This window comes from Protopterus annectens, chromosome 3.part1, assembly GCF_019279795.1.
Source record: "Protopterus annectens isolate FY-2018-M chromosome 3.part1, PAN1.0, whole genome shotgun sequence".
In the NCBI taxonomy this organism is placed as follows: Eukaryota; Metazoa; Chordata; order Ceratodontiformes; family Protopteridae; genus Protopterus; species Protopterus annectens.
The window spans coordinates 400,117,277-400,133,555 of NC_056732.1; the positions used below are offsets into that span (position 1 = coordinate 400,117,277).

General features: G+C 42.8%; 1 protein-coding gene across 1 annotated transcript in view; it reads left to right on the forward strand.

The window, feature by feature from the left end:
- Positions 1 to 16,279, forward strand: part of RPL15 (ribosomal protein L15) — a 137,755-nt gene that overhangs the window by 50,131 nt on the left and 71,345 nt on the right. The gene's annotated exons all lie outside the window — the stretch shown is intronic.

Here is a 16,279-nt window from a genome sequence, read left to right on the forward strand (position 1 = left end):
TTTGACAGACTGGGGGAAAAAGGCCTATCCTTCAGCCACCTTGGCTTTCAGGGCCATCAGTTCAGACGCACATGACTTAAGTATTCCTCAGAGCTTTTGTCTCTGGCATCAACTGCCATTTCAGATCTTTCCAATTTCTGAAGGAAAAGCCTTTGCTCTGTCTTGAGTGGATGCACCATTAAGTAATTATGCCTTATTTGGTCCATCTGCAGCTTTTTTCTAAATCCCTGCAGGTAAAAACTAGAACTCAAGGAGATGAAACATGCCTTGGTTTCTGCTGTGCCCAGGTTAATACAGTTTTTCTACCTTGTCCTTTGGTCTTTCTACAGCTCCGAGGGTGTTAACAAGATGCCTGGCTCCAGTGATTACACATTGCAGGCTTTTGGGCATCCAGATTTTTCCATACCAGGACAGTTTGCGGTTACAGGCTCCAACACCCTACTCCAAAAATCTGGAGACCACCATGTCCCTCCCTGAAAAACTGGGATACACCAACTGCACAAAGTCGTTCCTCACCCCTTCACAGGACCACAGTTTCCTGGGTTGTTGAATCCAGACAGATGTAATGATTAAGTAGGTCACTTTCATCTCAGAAGGTGTAAACCTTTGGTTCTCTTCACTCCCTCCTCCTCCCCCTCCCTTGACTCAAATCACAGCCCGGGAGTTCCTCAGGGTGCTGGGATTCATGGCTTCAGCCATTCCCATGGTGCCAGTGGCAAAACTCCGCATGAGGAAATTCCAGTGGTTCCTCAGATCTGTGTGGATCCAGCGTTCTCGCCCACTAGAATACAAAGTTCCCCTCATTCCTTGTCTACAGAGGGAACTGCTCTGGTGGATCCAGTAGGACTGGACTTCTGTATCCTCTCACCCCATTCCTAGAAAACTCTACACAGATGCATCAGATGTGGGCTAGGGGACAGCCTTGGGCAGTTTAGGGAATTTGTGTTCCGATTTCTGAAAGGAAGACCAACATTGGGGAAATGAGTAGTGCTCCTAACTCTACAGACATTTCACCCTCTTTGCCCAGGCCCTCTTAGATTGTTCAGACATGAGATTGTTCAGACATAACAGCCCTCTTGGTATGTGAACGTGTGGGAAGGACCAGATCTCCTTTTACAGGTTGGCTTTTCTGGTATGGGAATTTTTTGGCCAATACCATTTGACTATTCAGGCAGTGTACATTCCTTCCAACTAGAATCTCATTACTGACTCCCTGAGCAAGTCAATGACTCGTTCGCAGGAGTGAATGCTGTACAGGGATGCGTCCCTGGATGTAGTCCAATGGGGTATTCCTCAAATAGTCCCCCACCCTGAACAGACCACTTACAAAATGTTGTACCAGAGTCCAAAGTCCTCTGGTTTGGAAAGTAGATGCACTCTCCTTTCTTGGAAGGGGATGCTTTTGTATGCATTCCTTCCCCTTCATCTTAATCCCAAAGGTCCTGTTCAGGATTTGATAGTCCCAACCAAAAATCTTCCTGGTGACTCCCTTTTGACCAAGACAGCACTGTTTCCCCCTTCTGCATTTAGCCAAGGGCCATCACCACAAGTTATCCCACAGAGTGGACCTTCGCGCAAAAAACTACAGACATCCACACCTGCCATTGCTACAACTGGCATTGTGGGTGATGGGATTGTAATTCCTTTCAGACACCTCTTTGAGGATGTCCTCAGGGTGTTGCAGGAGGTCAGAAAACCCAGTACTAGAAGGTCTCAAGTTTCCATATGGAAAAGATTTTCACACTCTTAAAAACCAAGACCCACTGATGGTGGGAATCCCAGTGGTTCTGTCTTATTTGTGTGGCTGCTTCTATCAGAGCACATATGTTGGCTGGTTGTTGCCCATCTCCCTCTGTAGCATCCAGATTTGAGGTGAAACATTTTAAGGGTGTCCTTCACATTGGGCCTCCCAGGAAAACTATTTTCTCCTTGGGGCCTTGCATTTGTTTTAGAAAAAATGACCTCTCCCCACAACTGACTTTGGCCTGTTTTGAGCCTGCATCTTTGGCCTCTTAAACATAGCCTTTGGGGAAACTTGTCTTATTAGTGTCCTTGACTTCAGCTAGAAGGGTGTCTGAGCTCCAAGCCATTATGGCTGTACCCCTCTTCTTGGCCTTTTACAAGGACCGGGTAGAACAAATACTTTTATGCCAAAAGTGGTGAAGGAGTTGTCCTTTAACCAGTCCAGTCAACTACCTTCCCTTCAACCCCAAAACCACAGTGGGAAGGTACTACACTCAGATGTACATATGACTTGCCTGGACAAGTCTAATCTGATAAGCCGTTTGTGAACTTTCATCCCAGGGCTTTGGGTTTACCCGTTTCCAAGCAGACTTATTTCTTGTGCTCGTTTCCTTTAACGCTCCATGGAAAGGGTCTCTTTACCTGTAAAGGACCATTCATATTCTTAGTTTGGCATTCGGTTCTGCTGATGGTACATGCATACATCGCTTTTATGGCCTATGTCTGTGTGATATACCACGTACCCTTGTAGTATGAGACTTTTGTATACTGGCAGATGTCTGGTCGCCTTCTGGCAGGAGATCCCTCAGGTTAAGAATACTGCAGCATTGAAGGAGGACATCTATGGTTATGGTAAGGTTTTACACATCTAGTCTTTTGTTTTACTATCTTCTGGTCTGCCTTGCTCCTTTAGGACGATCACCATGGGCTCTCATCTCTTCAGACTTTGCTCTGGCTGGTCTACAAAGTTTTTTTTTTTTTTTTTTTTTTTCTTTCACGTGCAAGAGACTACCTAGTAAATGGACAGCACTTTGAGACCTACCTATGAACCGGCTTTACTGGCTGTTAGATGCTCTTTCTTGCAGATGTCGAGAGCAATAAATGCAGAGTTCCAAGCTGTCCTAGTGGGTAAACCCTATCTTGGTGTTCCATAGATAATGGGGTTCTATTCAGTGTAGTGTCTTGTCTGGTGAGGCCAGACCACAAAAATCAGTTTTGTGACCCCAGTTAACCCCCTAACATTTAGGAACTATTCTAAGGCAAACTTCCTTCTAAGTGGAACCATGTTAAAATTTTCAAGCCCTGAGAGCACAACTGCTTATACAGAATTGTTCATGGAAATCCTGTCAGGTGCAGAGACAGCTGGCCTAGTCCAGAACTAACTCAAAAACGAGCCACCATGTTGTCCAAACAGGTTGTACAACAAAAACTGAAAACATAGCCAAGGTTGGTAAGTGCTACACGCAGCTTGATAATTTGCCCTTTTAAGTCACTAAAGCCAAAGGACTGTTACAGAACTCTACCAGTGTCCAAAACCTCAAAGGCAGCACTGTCTGGATGCTAGAAAAAGAGGACCTGAAGGAAAATTGCCTGCAAAAGGTGATGAAAAAGCACTGGGAAAAGTATGTGGTGGTGGTGGTTTTCTTTTGGCTTTTCCTGGTTAGGGGTCGCCACAGCAGAACTCCGGTCCTCTGATTGGCAGTAGATTTTTTACATGCAGAGTTGCCAGCCCTGACGCACAACCTTCAACGAAGGTGCGCCCATTCAAGCAACTGTATTAGTATTCCACAACAGAAATTTAATTGAACACTCCAAAACCGGCTGTAAGAGAACTGCTTCGACCTTTAATAGTAAATATGCAATCTTATCAGCAGAGGGAGTTCTGATCAAACCGTGGCAGAAGGACAAAGTACTAAAAGTGGGAGACACTAGAGTGTGAGTGGAGAATAGCTACTGATTGTACACTAGGCAGAAGAGGAATACATTTATTGGATTGTATAGGGAATATTGAAAAGCAGGAAAGATTCAAAACTGCTGTACCATTGATCTTCAAAATACTCTTTCCCTGGAGGAACAAAACCATTTTTTGATTAAGTACATGCTAAGGAAGTAATACAAACGTTTGTCCAACAAAGTGAGCTGTGAAACCGATCTTGCTGCTGCTTGTTCTGACAAAGACCTCAGACTGTGCCAGTGAAATCTTTCCTAGTGTTTCAATGGAAGATGCTTGAGAGAAGGAAAAGTACAGGAGTTGACTAGAATAGTGTGTGTACTGGAGATGAAGCAGAGATGGGGTTTGGGTGATCAACAGGAATAGGACAATAAAATCTGGAAGTGTTGGATTAACTTGGACTTTAACTTTGTAGTGGGCTCATCTCTGCATGTTGTACAGTTTTAAGTGAAATGGGGGTACTAATATAAATGGGTGCTTTTGTTTCTCCTTCAGTTAAGAAATCTAGGCACTGCAGTGTAAAGGAATCTGGTTAAGCGCATCACAAAAGAAAAAGTCTCATTCTTGTATAGGGGACTGAGTTAGTGCCATTTAGATTTGTGTAATTAACAGCAAGTAAATTATTGAATATTATAAAGTTATTTTTCTTGTAAAGATTCCTTTATCTGGTTCTCAATGTCACTAGCAGACAATTTGATAGAGAAGTGGCTTGGGGAATGTTTCTTTTTTGAGTGTTTTCCCAGCTGGGAGAGCTATAAAGATGAGGCAAAACCAGACAACAGTTTAACAGAATCACAGGCTCTACCCAGTGTTTTAGCATGGGTAATCTAGCTTTGTTTGACTCTGGTCTGTGTGGCTTTGTTTGCAACTTTTGTTCCTATTGGGGAGGGTAAAACTTCAGTGTTTGTACATGTGTTTGGGTATGGTATTGGGGTGTATTTTTTTTCAATAAAAAGGTTCTACAAGACATGGCATAAAACTCAAATGGAGATGACAAACAATTGTATAAATGATTAACCTGCCAAACTGTGCATGCATGTAACAAAAGCTGGAACTAAACTTGTAACAAAAGCTGTTGTAGTAAAAGGTGGGAATAATCCCTCTAGAATACAATTCTATGTTTCACAGATATACAAATAGTGAACTATATTAAATGTAGAGTGCAAGTAGATATACTACAGGAGACACTTAAGAGAGAACTGAACGTGTGAATTTGGTAAAGGTTTTCAGGATGGTTATCCAGTGGAATACCTGGGGCAGAGGAAGAGAGGACTTGTATTAATTGCAAAAGGAGCTACAATAATAGATGAAAAAGGCAATAGTAGGTTTTTGTAGTACTAAAGGGCTACTGACAAAGGAGGATTACACTGGCATGCATTGATATTCCACCAAAAAGCTGCTATAATGGAGCTAAAGAAAATTCTGGGAGAGATATGCTTTCGGCAAGGAATGTTTGTAGGTGGGGACTGGAATTTGATTTGCAGCAGTGAAAACTGCAGGGCCCAGAATGGGAAATTTTAACACTAGGGTAGAATTTTTTTTTTTTTTTAAGAAATTTTATGAAATTATTTGCCGTGGAAGACGTGATTTCAGTACTAGGAATTCGGCGCAAATTTTCATATTCCCAAAGGTACAAAAACTGGGGTAGGCTAGACAGAATTTTTACATTTCACAGGAATTTGGAGCAAATTCATATTCCCCAAGGTACAAAAACTGGGCTAGGCTAGACAGAATCTTTTCATTTCCACAGGAACATGTGTATTTAATTGAATGTCTTGATATGCACCCAATAACCATTTCAGAATGTGCCAATAACTAAGACACTGGCATTTTCCCACCTGTCTGCTGGAGTAGCTTACTGAATGGGTAGTGGAAAAAAACTTCTGAAAATATAGCTAGGGAATCTGATTAAAGTAATACCGCACCCACAGACTCAAAAAATGTTTAAAACATCATGGCATGGTGTTTCCTACACTTTAACAGCACTCTAGGATTATTTACAGGATTTTAAATATTTTTATATGTAATTCCAGACTCTGACCACCTGGAGGCTGGCATATTGACGTGGTTTGGATAAATCGGGTTGCCATCCAGTATCCCAGAAATCATTGTTTGGCTCAATGTTACATCATGCAGGCCTCCGTTTGCCTAAAGTTCCTGTCATTTCATAGATGTTGCATGCGTACAAAGTACTAAGTAAAATAGAACCGTGTAAGTAACATTCCCTGCTGCTGGATGACTACTTAAAACAGGAACAGTGCAAATGCCACAGAACACACTCAGTGCTGTTTACTGCTGCCTTTTTTTCTAATTTAGTTTAGATCTCACTAATTTGTGAGACAATGAATTCCAGTCCATTTACTTCTCCCCTCCCCCATAACACTTAGCTTCCCTAGCTGTCAAAGTCCTGAGGGTAATTTGACCTGGTAATTCCATTGATTGGCAGATCTCAGCAGGGTGCTTGATTCATGTAATTTAATCTTTGCTCTAGCATTTCCTTTGTTAGAGGGGACATTTTTTTGCTGCATTATAGCCATGACCTTACTTGACTGCAATCACATCCAGTAAGGTCTTGTACCAAGGAGCTAAAGAATAAAACATGTATACTATTAACCAGTTTAGATCTTTTAAGTGTTAAGGTATCACTTCATGCTTCCACCTTGTTAAAAATTGAGATTTACATGTGCAAAGTGTGTTGATATGCAGTGTTTGCCCTCATATGTTTTTACTCCACTGGTTGGTTTGCAAAAAAAAAACCTTTTGCAGTGTCCCTGGATTTGTCTTTGTACATACAAACCACATTGCTATATTTTTCCCCTTCCTTTTTCGTGTCCAGAAGTCACTTGTAACAAAGTACATTTTTTATTGATCCTCTTTTTTTGAATAAAGGACATCAAAGTTAACTTACCTTGAATCAGATAATGGATGCCTCTGCAAAGAATCAGTGTTGAAATATTTGTGCATGGACAAAATCCCTTACTAAATCTATTTGCCAGCCTCCAGTTCAGTTGGTGCTATGGCTTTAATATACTGGTGTGTTTGCTCATGCCTTCCAAATATCTCCAGTATTACATACCAGTTTTGCAGTGTAGTAACCACCCGACATGCCCATACATCTTTAGCCATCAAATATGCAGCTACTCCTGTTCATGTGAGTATGTGAATTCATTTTCAGACTTGAGGTATGGAAGCTGCACTGAATTCTAGGTGCTTGTTCAGGTTTCACATGGTGCTTGCTTAGAGCTTCTCTCATGTTAAGCCACTACGATTATGTTGCACTGCCACCTCTGATACCAGGGTAATGTTTTAATCTTTCTGTTCCCGCACTGCACACTAGCAGTATCTGGTGCAAATACAACAGAGAAGTATGCAAGCGATACACCACCTAAGCATCATGTACAAGTATGCATACCAAATTTCTGATGTTCTTATCTCCCATTGCTGCAGTCATAACCTGTGGGTAGTCCGCTGTCCTCGGTCGGCCCGAATGTCCTTAAATTTTCGTATTCTGAGTTTCAGACCGAAGACCAAGTTGGGCCAAGTACCCCGTTGGGGAATATTTTTGTCTCTTCTTGCCTCAGTTAAATCCGGATGTCAAAAAATGAATAATTGTATTTCTTGTGGGAAACAGATACCTCATAGGGATTACCACTCTCTCTGTATTCCTTGCTTGGGGCCTGAGCACGACGTAGTCGGGTGTCGCTTTTGTGCTAGATTTAATAAGCGCACCATTAAACGCAGGTTCGATTGTGCTAGGCTTGTCTTCGGTAAGCGGTGTAACTACAGTATGCCGTCGGACCCTCCGACGCCCGCTACCGCTAAGAAGCGTAAAAAGTCCAAGCAGGATGAGTAGTCCGTTACGGACGCCGGTTCTTTAGAAACTACGGTGGAATCTGTGGATCCAGCCGAGGTTTCAGCTGAGTCTCAGGGGGAGCCTTTAATTTTGCAGGATGTGGCCTTTCAGGAGTCGGGTCAGGCTGAGGGGGCCTCCCAGGTCTCTGTAGTCCCTTCTTTGCATAAGGTGGTTAGGCCTTCTACTTCTGTCTCTAAGGCACCTTCCAAGGTCAGGCCTGGTTTGTCTTCCTCTGGCGTCAGCCCTAGTTCTGCAGGTTCTGTGCCTAAAAAGCATATGCTGAAAATGGCAGAGGATTTGATTTCCTTAATCAGGGGTTCTATGCCCCCTCCAGATAAGAGGCCTAGGGTGGAGCCAGAGGTGGAAGGATTGGAGCATTCCTCAGATTACTCTGAGTCTTCGGCTGAAGACATTCAGGATTTTCCTCCTTATTCTGATTCAGATGCAGAGGATTCTAGTCCTTCTGCTTCCCCTCCAGAGGATTTTTCTTTTTCTGAAACCCTGCATTCCATGAGGGAGCATTTTAAGTGGGAAGGTCAGGATTTCTCAGATTCTCGAAAGAGACTTAGGGAATTTTGTTTTACCACAGCATAGGCCCTTGGCTATACCCCCTGTTTTGGATGTTGTTCAGGATGTTTTCTCTGAAGCTTCCCTTAATCCTGATTCTTTGCCTCCTGCCCCGGTCAAGCCAGACAGGTATTAGTGTGCCAGAGGCTCATAAATATTTGTATAAGAGCCCAAGAGCTGATCCGGAAACTATTAGCCAGGGACCTAAGGGTGTCAGGGCTTCTGTTGTAAAGAATCCAGTTCCTATGGATAAAGATTCTAGAGCTTTGGATAGGTGGGGTAAAAAAGTGTATACCTCTTCCACTCTAGCAATGAGGGCTTTGAATTGCCAGCTTCATATGCTGAAGTACCAGAATTTTCTCCCAAGTCAGTTAAAATCTAAGGTAGATGCTTTGGCAGAGGGCATAGAGTGTAAGGAATTGCAGGATTTAGTTCATGCCTCTGATCAGGTGGGTAAGCATTCTTTGCAGTGTGGTTTTGATGCTCTTCAGGCTTCTTCCAGGGTGGCTGCCACTGGATCAGTTATTCGTAGGCACGCCTGGCTTAAGGATCAGAACTTGTCAGAGCATGTAAAAGCTCGAATTTTGGATGCTCCCCTTCAATCTGAAGTTCTGTTTGGCTCTCCTGTGGAGTCAGTTTTGAAAAAAAATGGAAGACAAAGCTAAGTCTATGCAGACAGTTAAGGATTTTTTACAGGTGCAGCCCCCTAAGTTTAGCAGAAATTGGCCTACTAAGGGATGGGCTTATCCTTCTTCTGATTTACAGTCTAGGGGCAGATCTAGACGTGGTAGGGGCAGGGCTCATGCTCAGGGTTCTTTCAGGCAGGGGTCAGCCTTTTCGTAAACAGACCCAATGACCTGTATCTTCAGCTGCCAGATCCCTCCTGTCTGGCAGCTCCTCTGGGAGGAAAGTTGGCACTTTTCAGGCAAAATTGGCTTTGTCACCCAGGACAAATGGGTGTTGGACATTATAGACCGAGGCTACAAGTTTTATTTCCACACCTTGCCTCCTTTCAAAGGCATGCCAGACGTTCCTCCTCAGCAAAGGTTGGAGGCTCACAAACAGATTTCTTTGCTTTTAAAAATGGGGGCTATCCAGGGGGTCCCTCCGTCAGAAGTGGGCCTAGGATTTTATTCACGCCTGTTTTTGGTACCAAAGAAAGGAAACACTTGGAGGCCAATTCTGGACTTATCTATTCTCAACACATACCTGGACATTCCCAAATTCAAGATGTTAACTTTGCAACAGCTTTTGCCTCTGCTAGGCAAAGATCACTGGATGGTAACTCTGGATCTCAAAGAGGCTCATCTTCACATTCCTATCAGGCCCAGCTGCAGGAGGTTCTTGCGTTTTCGGGCTGGCACTTTTCATTATCAGTTCTCTGCATTGCCCTTTGGCTTATCTACTGCGCCCAGGGTGTTCACAAAAGTCCTGGCTCCAGTGATAGCCTTCTTAAGACTAAGGGGAATTCAAATTTATCCTTATTTGGACAATTGCCTGATTCTTGCTCAAGACAAAGTCGAGTTACTTCACCATCTTCAGTATGTCATGACAGTGTTAAGGTGCCTAGGGTATTCTGTGAACAAAACAAAGTCCAGTCTAGTACCCTCTCAGGACATGTGCTTTCTGGGTGTGAGACTGAACACAGCCTCTCAGATGGCGTTTTTGACCCCGGACAAACAAAAATCTTGCCCTTTACTTCCAACAATTATCTCTACGGTCCAGGCTGACTGCAAGGACAGTCCTTCAGGCCTTGGGGTTCATGGCATCTTGTATTCTGGTGCTTCCCAATGCCAAACTGCATATGAGGAAGCTAAAATGGTATCTCAAAAGCGTATGGACTCAACACTGCCACGATTTGGACACTGTCATTCAGATAATACCTTGCATCCAAAGGGAATTCTTGTGGTGGGCTCAGGAAAGTCACCTAAACAAGGGACACTCTGACCCGACCAGAGGCGGGTCAGATCTTAACGACAGATGCCTCGGACATGGCTTGGGGAGCACACTTCAATGGGAAATGGGTTCAAGACACGTGGCCTCCCAGACTACAACATTTGCATATCAACATGGAGATGTTAGCAGTCCAATTTGCCCTGATGGCCTTCAAGGATCTACTTCAACCAGGACAGGTGTTGATTCAAACAGACAACACAACAGTCATGTGGTACATCAACAAGCAAGGGGGAACCCATTCGTACCCTCTTTGCAGACAAGCTATGATTTTGTGGGAGACTGCTCTCAATTTGCACCTCACTCTTCAGGCAAGGTTTCTGCCGGGAGCACAGAACTCCTTAGCAGATGTTTTGAGCAGACAGATGGTGGATCCCCACGAGTGGAAATTGGATCCTCATGTATTTCAACAGTTGACGGTGGCTTGGGGAACTCCAGACATAGATCTGTTCGCTTCTCCACTAAATTTCCAACTGCCAAAGTTTTGCACAAAGCTGTTTCACCCAAAAGCTTGGAAAGTGGATGCCCCATCATTCAGTTGGAACAACCTTCACGTCTATGCCTTTCCTCCTCTGCCTCCTCTTCCCAAGGTGCTCTTGAAGGTCAGGCAGGACAAGCCTTGCATGATTCTAATAGCTCCAGATTGGCCACGTCAGCACTGGTACCCTCTGCTGAGGAATTTAGTACGGGAGCCTCCTTGGCCTTTACCATCAGTTCCACACCTTTTGTCCCAGGCAAGCAATCATTTCCGCAATGTCAGGATTCAGTCCCTGCATCTGACAGCTTGGCATATTCTGTTTTAGACCCTGGGGGGTCGCAGCTTCCTCAAGTTTTGAATGTCATTTTGGAGGCCAGACGGCCTAGTACCAGGAAAGTTTATGCTGATAAATGGAGGAGATTTTTTCTTTGGAGCAAAACAAAGAGCTTTGATGTCTCTGCCTAATTTGAGTGTTTCACTTCAGTATCTTACAAAATTATTAGACAAGGGTTTGTCTTTCTCCTCGGTAAAAGTTCATGCTGCAGCCATTTCTGCACACTGACTTGTGACCCACCTTTATTCTCTCACCCTTTGTTTAAGCAATTTCTTAGAGGGGCAAAAAACATAAGACCCCCACGTAGAGCTCCTACTCCTTCCTGGGATCTCAATTTTGTGTTGGAAAAACTCACTTTACCTCCTTTTGAACCTGCAGCTACTACGGAGTTGAAGTTTTTGTCTTGGAAGTCTGCTTTTTTGTTGGCCATTACGTCTGCTAGAAGGGTATCTGAATTACAGGCTCTAATGGCAGTTGAACCCTTCTTGATATTTCATAAGGATAGGGTCTCCCTGTGTTCTAACCCTACTTTTATGCCTAAGGTTGTTTCTAATGTGGCATTAAACCAATCTATTCATTTGCCTACATTTTATGCTGATCCCCAAAATAAAGGGGAAAAGATTTTGCACTCTTTGGATATTCACAGGCAGTTACGTTATTTGAGCAGAACCAAAGGGTTCAGGCAGTCTCAGCAGTTTATTTCTTTTGCTTTGGGTTCTCAGGGGAAACAGGTTTCAAAACAAACTATTTCTAAGTGGATTGGCCATTGTATTGCTTTTTGTTCTCATCATGGTAAGGAGGTTCCGGCTGGAATCAGACCTCATTCCACTAGGGCGACTGCCACTTCTACTGCTTTTTTAAGGGGAGTAGCTACTAAAGATATTTTGGAGGCAGCTACTTGGGAGTTCAGTGCACACTTTTTCTAAACATTACCATCTTCCTCTTTATTCCAAATCTAGGGCTGCTTGCCACTGCAGTTTTACAGGGCATGTTAGCAGCTCCCAATGCTTTATGATTTTGCCAACCTCCCTTTACCTTTGCTTTGGGATTCTACCCACAGGTTATGACTGCAGCAATGTGAGATGAAGAACATAGTACAGTTTTGTACCTACCATAAATGTAGATGTTCGAAGATCCACATTGCTGCAGTCCAATTTACCCTCCCTCCTTCCCCTCTGTAGTTTGGGGTGGTTGTGTGGTTTGTGGTGTAAATATTGTTTCTACATGGGTGATTGGGTGTTTTTCCATTTTTGGCTATGGCCTTTCTTTTTAAGGCCTTCTGACATCTGGGGCAAGAAAGACTGAGGATATGGCATCGGTCATGTGCTTTAGTACCACGGCGTACTGACGTCAGATCTGAGCGACCATGACAGACGCCAGCCTAACACTTTGGTATTCGGGCCGACCGAGGACAGCGGACTACCCACAGGTTATGACTGCAGCAATGTGGATCTTCGAACATCTACATTTATGGTAGGTACAAAACTGTACTTTTCTCCAAACATCGGTGTTACTACACTACTACTGAATAAAATGAACAGCACTCAGGCTGGGGGAAGGACAAGGGAGCCATGACATCACAGAATGGGTGGGTCTTATTATTTTTAGTTAGAATCAGATGATGGCTGTGGTGATGTCACTTTTGGGAAGGGAACTGATTAAAAAAAAAGTACCTGCACTGCCTGGCCTCTGATGTCAGTAATTGGGCGACTCCAGCAAGCTTTATTCAAACGTGAGAGAATCATTTTGTAAGTGAAACCATCACAGTATGAGAAGGTAGGCTTCTGTTACAGAAATAAGGGGAATTATAAAAACTGTAAATGCTTTATTGTTGCTTTACAGAGGACAATGTAAATAGGAAAAGGGCCGTGAAGTTGAGGAATACATTGTTGTACTCTAAGTTAAAGTGGAGTTTAAAAATAGGGTGGAAGTAGAAAGATATAGAGGGACTGACAGTTGCAAAATGGGGGGAATCTTGCAGAACAAGAGGAGGAGCAAATAGCATGCTAAACAGAAAAGGGATTACCTAAAAAAAAAAAAAAAAAAAAAATGTGCACGAGTTAGACTTGTGCAACTTTTTTTATAGCTCTAGAGAGAAAAACCTGAGCAAAACAACTCTGGCAACAGGGCTGTCACCATCCTTAGTGAGCCTGTAACAAGGTATCCTGTAGAAGTATTAGAAATGTTGGAAGTTCTGTGAAAGTCTAAAACAAGAGAAGAAACCGAGAAAAGGTACAAATGGGAATGGTTATGGAAGAATTTAAATGAGCCTCCTCCCCCTCTAGCCTTGACATAATTGCTAATGGGATAGGAGGAGAGATGGTATATAACCAGTCTACAGGAAAGTCCTCAGGAATAGATGGTATTCCTGTGAAGTAGAAGAAATTCACTGTTGGTGAAAGCATTTGATAGAGTAAGCTGTGATTTTATGAGCAGAGTAATGGAAGCATTTGCATTCCATGATAACATTTTATAAGGTTGATTAGGAGACTATATGAAGGATCAGAGGCAAGAATTAGTGGGTGGGGTCTTCTCTGATAATCTCTGCCTGAGTAGAGGAGCCAGACAGGTGTTCTCTCCATTATATTTAGATTTGGAACCATTGGCAGAGAATAAGTGGCTCAGAAATTCAAGGATATGATTGGTGTGGTAATTGAGAAAAGTTGGCTCTATTTTTGCAGGTATCTTATACCTGACGAAACCAGAAAGGGACATCACAGTGCTGTGTAACATCGAGACTGTTTTCAGCCTTTTTTTGGGATGCAAAATTTAATGAGGCCAAAACAAAAGCAGTAGCAGTAAAGTATATACCCCCACACACATTGGTTCAGCAATATCCATATTTATGGGGACATGATAAAATTATTATTTGAGTATGGGTTAAAATGAGACTGGAGTGGCAACTAAGGATATGTGGGAAGAGACTAAAACAAAAGATAATACAAAAACTAAGAAAATGAAGCTCTTTATGAATATCGATGGTGAGATGCAAGCAAGTTTAGTCCCTTTAGTCTTGTACACTGCTCTTGCTGTCCACTTGGGCACCTCTGGTTGATAAAGAGCTGAAGGATTTTGTCTGGGAGGGGAAGAAGGCAAGAGTCAAGTGTGGTATGGATTCGGATTACATGAGTTGAAAGGGTATTTCAGAGCCACATAATTAAGGCTCCTATGTGTAGCAAAGCAGAAAACTATAATTGAGAGTGGAAAGAGATGAAACAGTGGGAAGCTTAAATAATAGGAAGACTGGGATTCTGGATGCAGATCGTTAAGGAGACTAGTTTTATAGAATTTTCTGTTCATATAGTAGCAGAAGGTCTCTCAACTAAGCCTATACACAGGAATGGATAAAAGAGATTCTGCCAGTTGGGATGGCTGCAATTAGGAATACAGACAGGCAAGAAGGGGTGGGAATAAACTGGCAAAGGAACCATGGTAGTGAGAGTAAACTAGAGAGGGAAAGGTAATAGAATGAGAAGACGCCAAAACTTGTTTGGACTGCAGGCTAGAGATTGCCTATACCCTCATATCAATCCCTTGATATGGAAGGCAAAGAAAAATAAGGGGGTCTTAAATGAAAGACCAGCACTAGTAGACTTTAGTAGAAGTTGCCATTAAGAAGAGAATAATTAGTAGAGCATACAAAATATTGCATGATAACTATAAGAAACAGCTGAGGGGGTTTAAAAAGGATTGGGATCAAATTAGATGAACAATTCGCAAAGAAACAATGGTGGGTGTTTGTGTACATGTAATCTGTCTCCCAAGTATGGAACGAAATCTAGAAGACTTAAGATCTTTGCCTGGAAGTGTTTACAGAAGTATTTTTATACCCCAAGCAGACTTCAAAAGAATTTTTCTCAGACAGCAAATGTTGGTGTGATAGGGAAGGAGGTGGTAACTAGGAACATATTTTCTGGGCAGACTCTAAAGATTTCTTGCAGACTGCTCTGTCGGAGATGCTGGGTGAGTGTATTGGAGTAACTGGGGAAATTTATTATTTTTTTAACTATGAATTTATTTTTTTAGCTATGATTCAGAAGAGTCTGATGGCTGCCAAAAAACAATTACTAGAAAATGGAAATAAAGGTCTAAACCAACTTTAGAAGAAGTGAAGATGGTAACTTATAGAACTGGGATCTTTAGAAAAGGGTAGGAGCAAATTACATTGGAGAAAGTGGGATCAGTACATGGCAGAGGAGGAATGAGGTTTAAAAGAAGGCAGGATTTGAATGAGCTTATGTAATGGTTGAGTGAATGTTAAGTAATGTTTGTAGCTACAGTTGTCAGTACAGTTTGGAATTTGTAACATTCTGTTGGTATGGTTTATCTTTTATATAAAATGTAACATCCTATGTCATACATGATTTTATAAACTGTTTCTTTAGACCCCCCCCTCCTTTTTTCTTTTTTGTGGCAATTCTGCTGGCTGACAAATTTAGCTCCAGTTTTATTCCCTTACCCTAAAACTGTTAAGGTGTAGGGCCTTAGACGTGCAATCTAAGACAAAACCCTGCATTGATGGGTACTGACAGTATCCTGGGATGCCTCCTTAAAATGGCTCGAAACATAACCTTTCGGGACCACATGGAAATGGAGCACTGTAGTGGTCATGCTTTTGCACAAGGGCAGGCTGTCCATGTAAGCTTCATATGCAAAGTCATGAAAAGACGTTTTTGGAAATGGGGACAGAGAGCCTTTCAACACTGGATCCAACCTAGTTTGGTTTTGCCATGGGGAGATCATATCTACTTAACCTAGTGGACATCTTTCAGAAAGACACCAAGTAATAGATGGGGGAAAATGTACGTACTGCCTACCTTGAATTGACGAAGGAGTTTGCTACAGTGCATTTACTTGAGAATTGTAAAACTCATGGATATAGGAAGTTAGGATAGAGGAGCCCACTTCCACAAAGAGGCTAGTCAGTCCCTGTAGGCTCTGCACCGAGTCTGTTCCCTTTTGGCAGCACAGCAGTCTGAATCCCCCCCCCCCCCCCCAAAGATGCCACCATCCTACAGGAAGGACAAATGCGCTACTTAAAAGTATGCCAAGCAATGCATAATGGTACTCTTTGGAAAGCCTACCACCCTAGGAAAATACCTAATGGATAATGCCCCTAAAAGTAGAACCAGTAGTCAGATTTAGGTACATATGTAGATGGTATCCTGGCTTTCTACGGACATGTCAGAGGTATTGAAGAAATCTTTCTGTCTCAACTTTAAGAGCATGACATCTAGGTCTACCCAGGGGATTAATCGTGCCACTGTTTGGCCCACATCAGGCACAGAGTACAGTGCACCATTGGATATGTACCTGACATCTGACATACATGGCACATGCAACAACTGGATCATTCAATTAGCATTTGAGCAATGCTGTGTATGAATCAGGGTTGCAGTC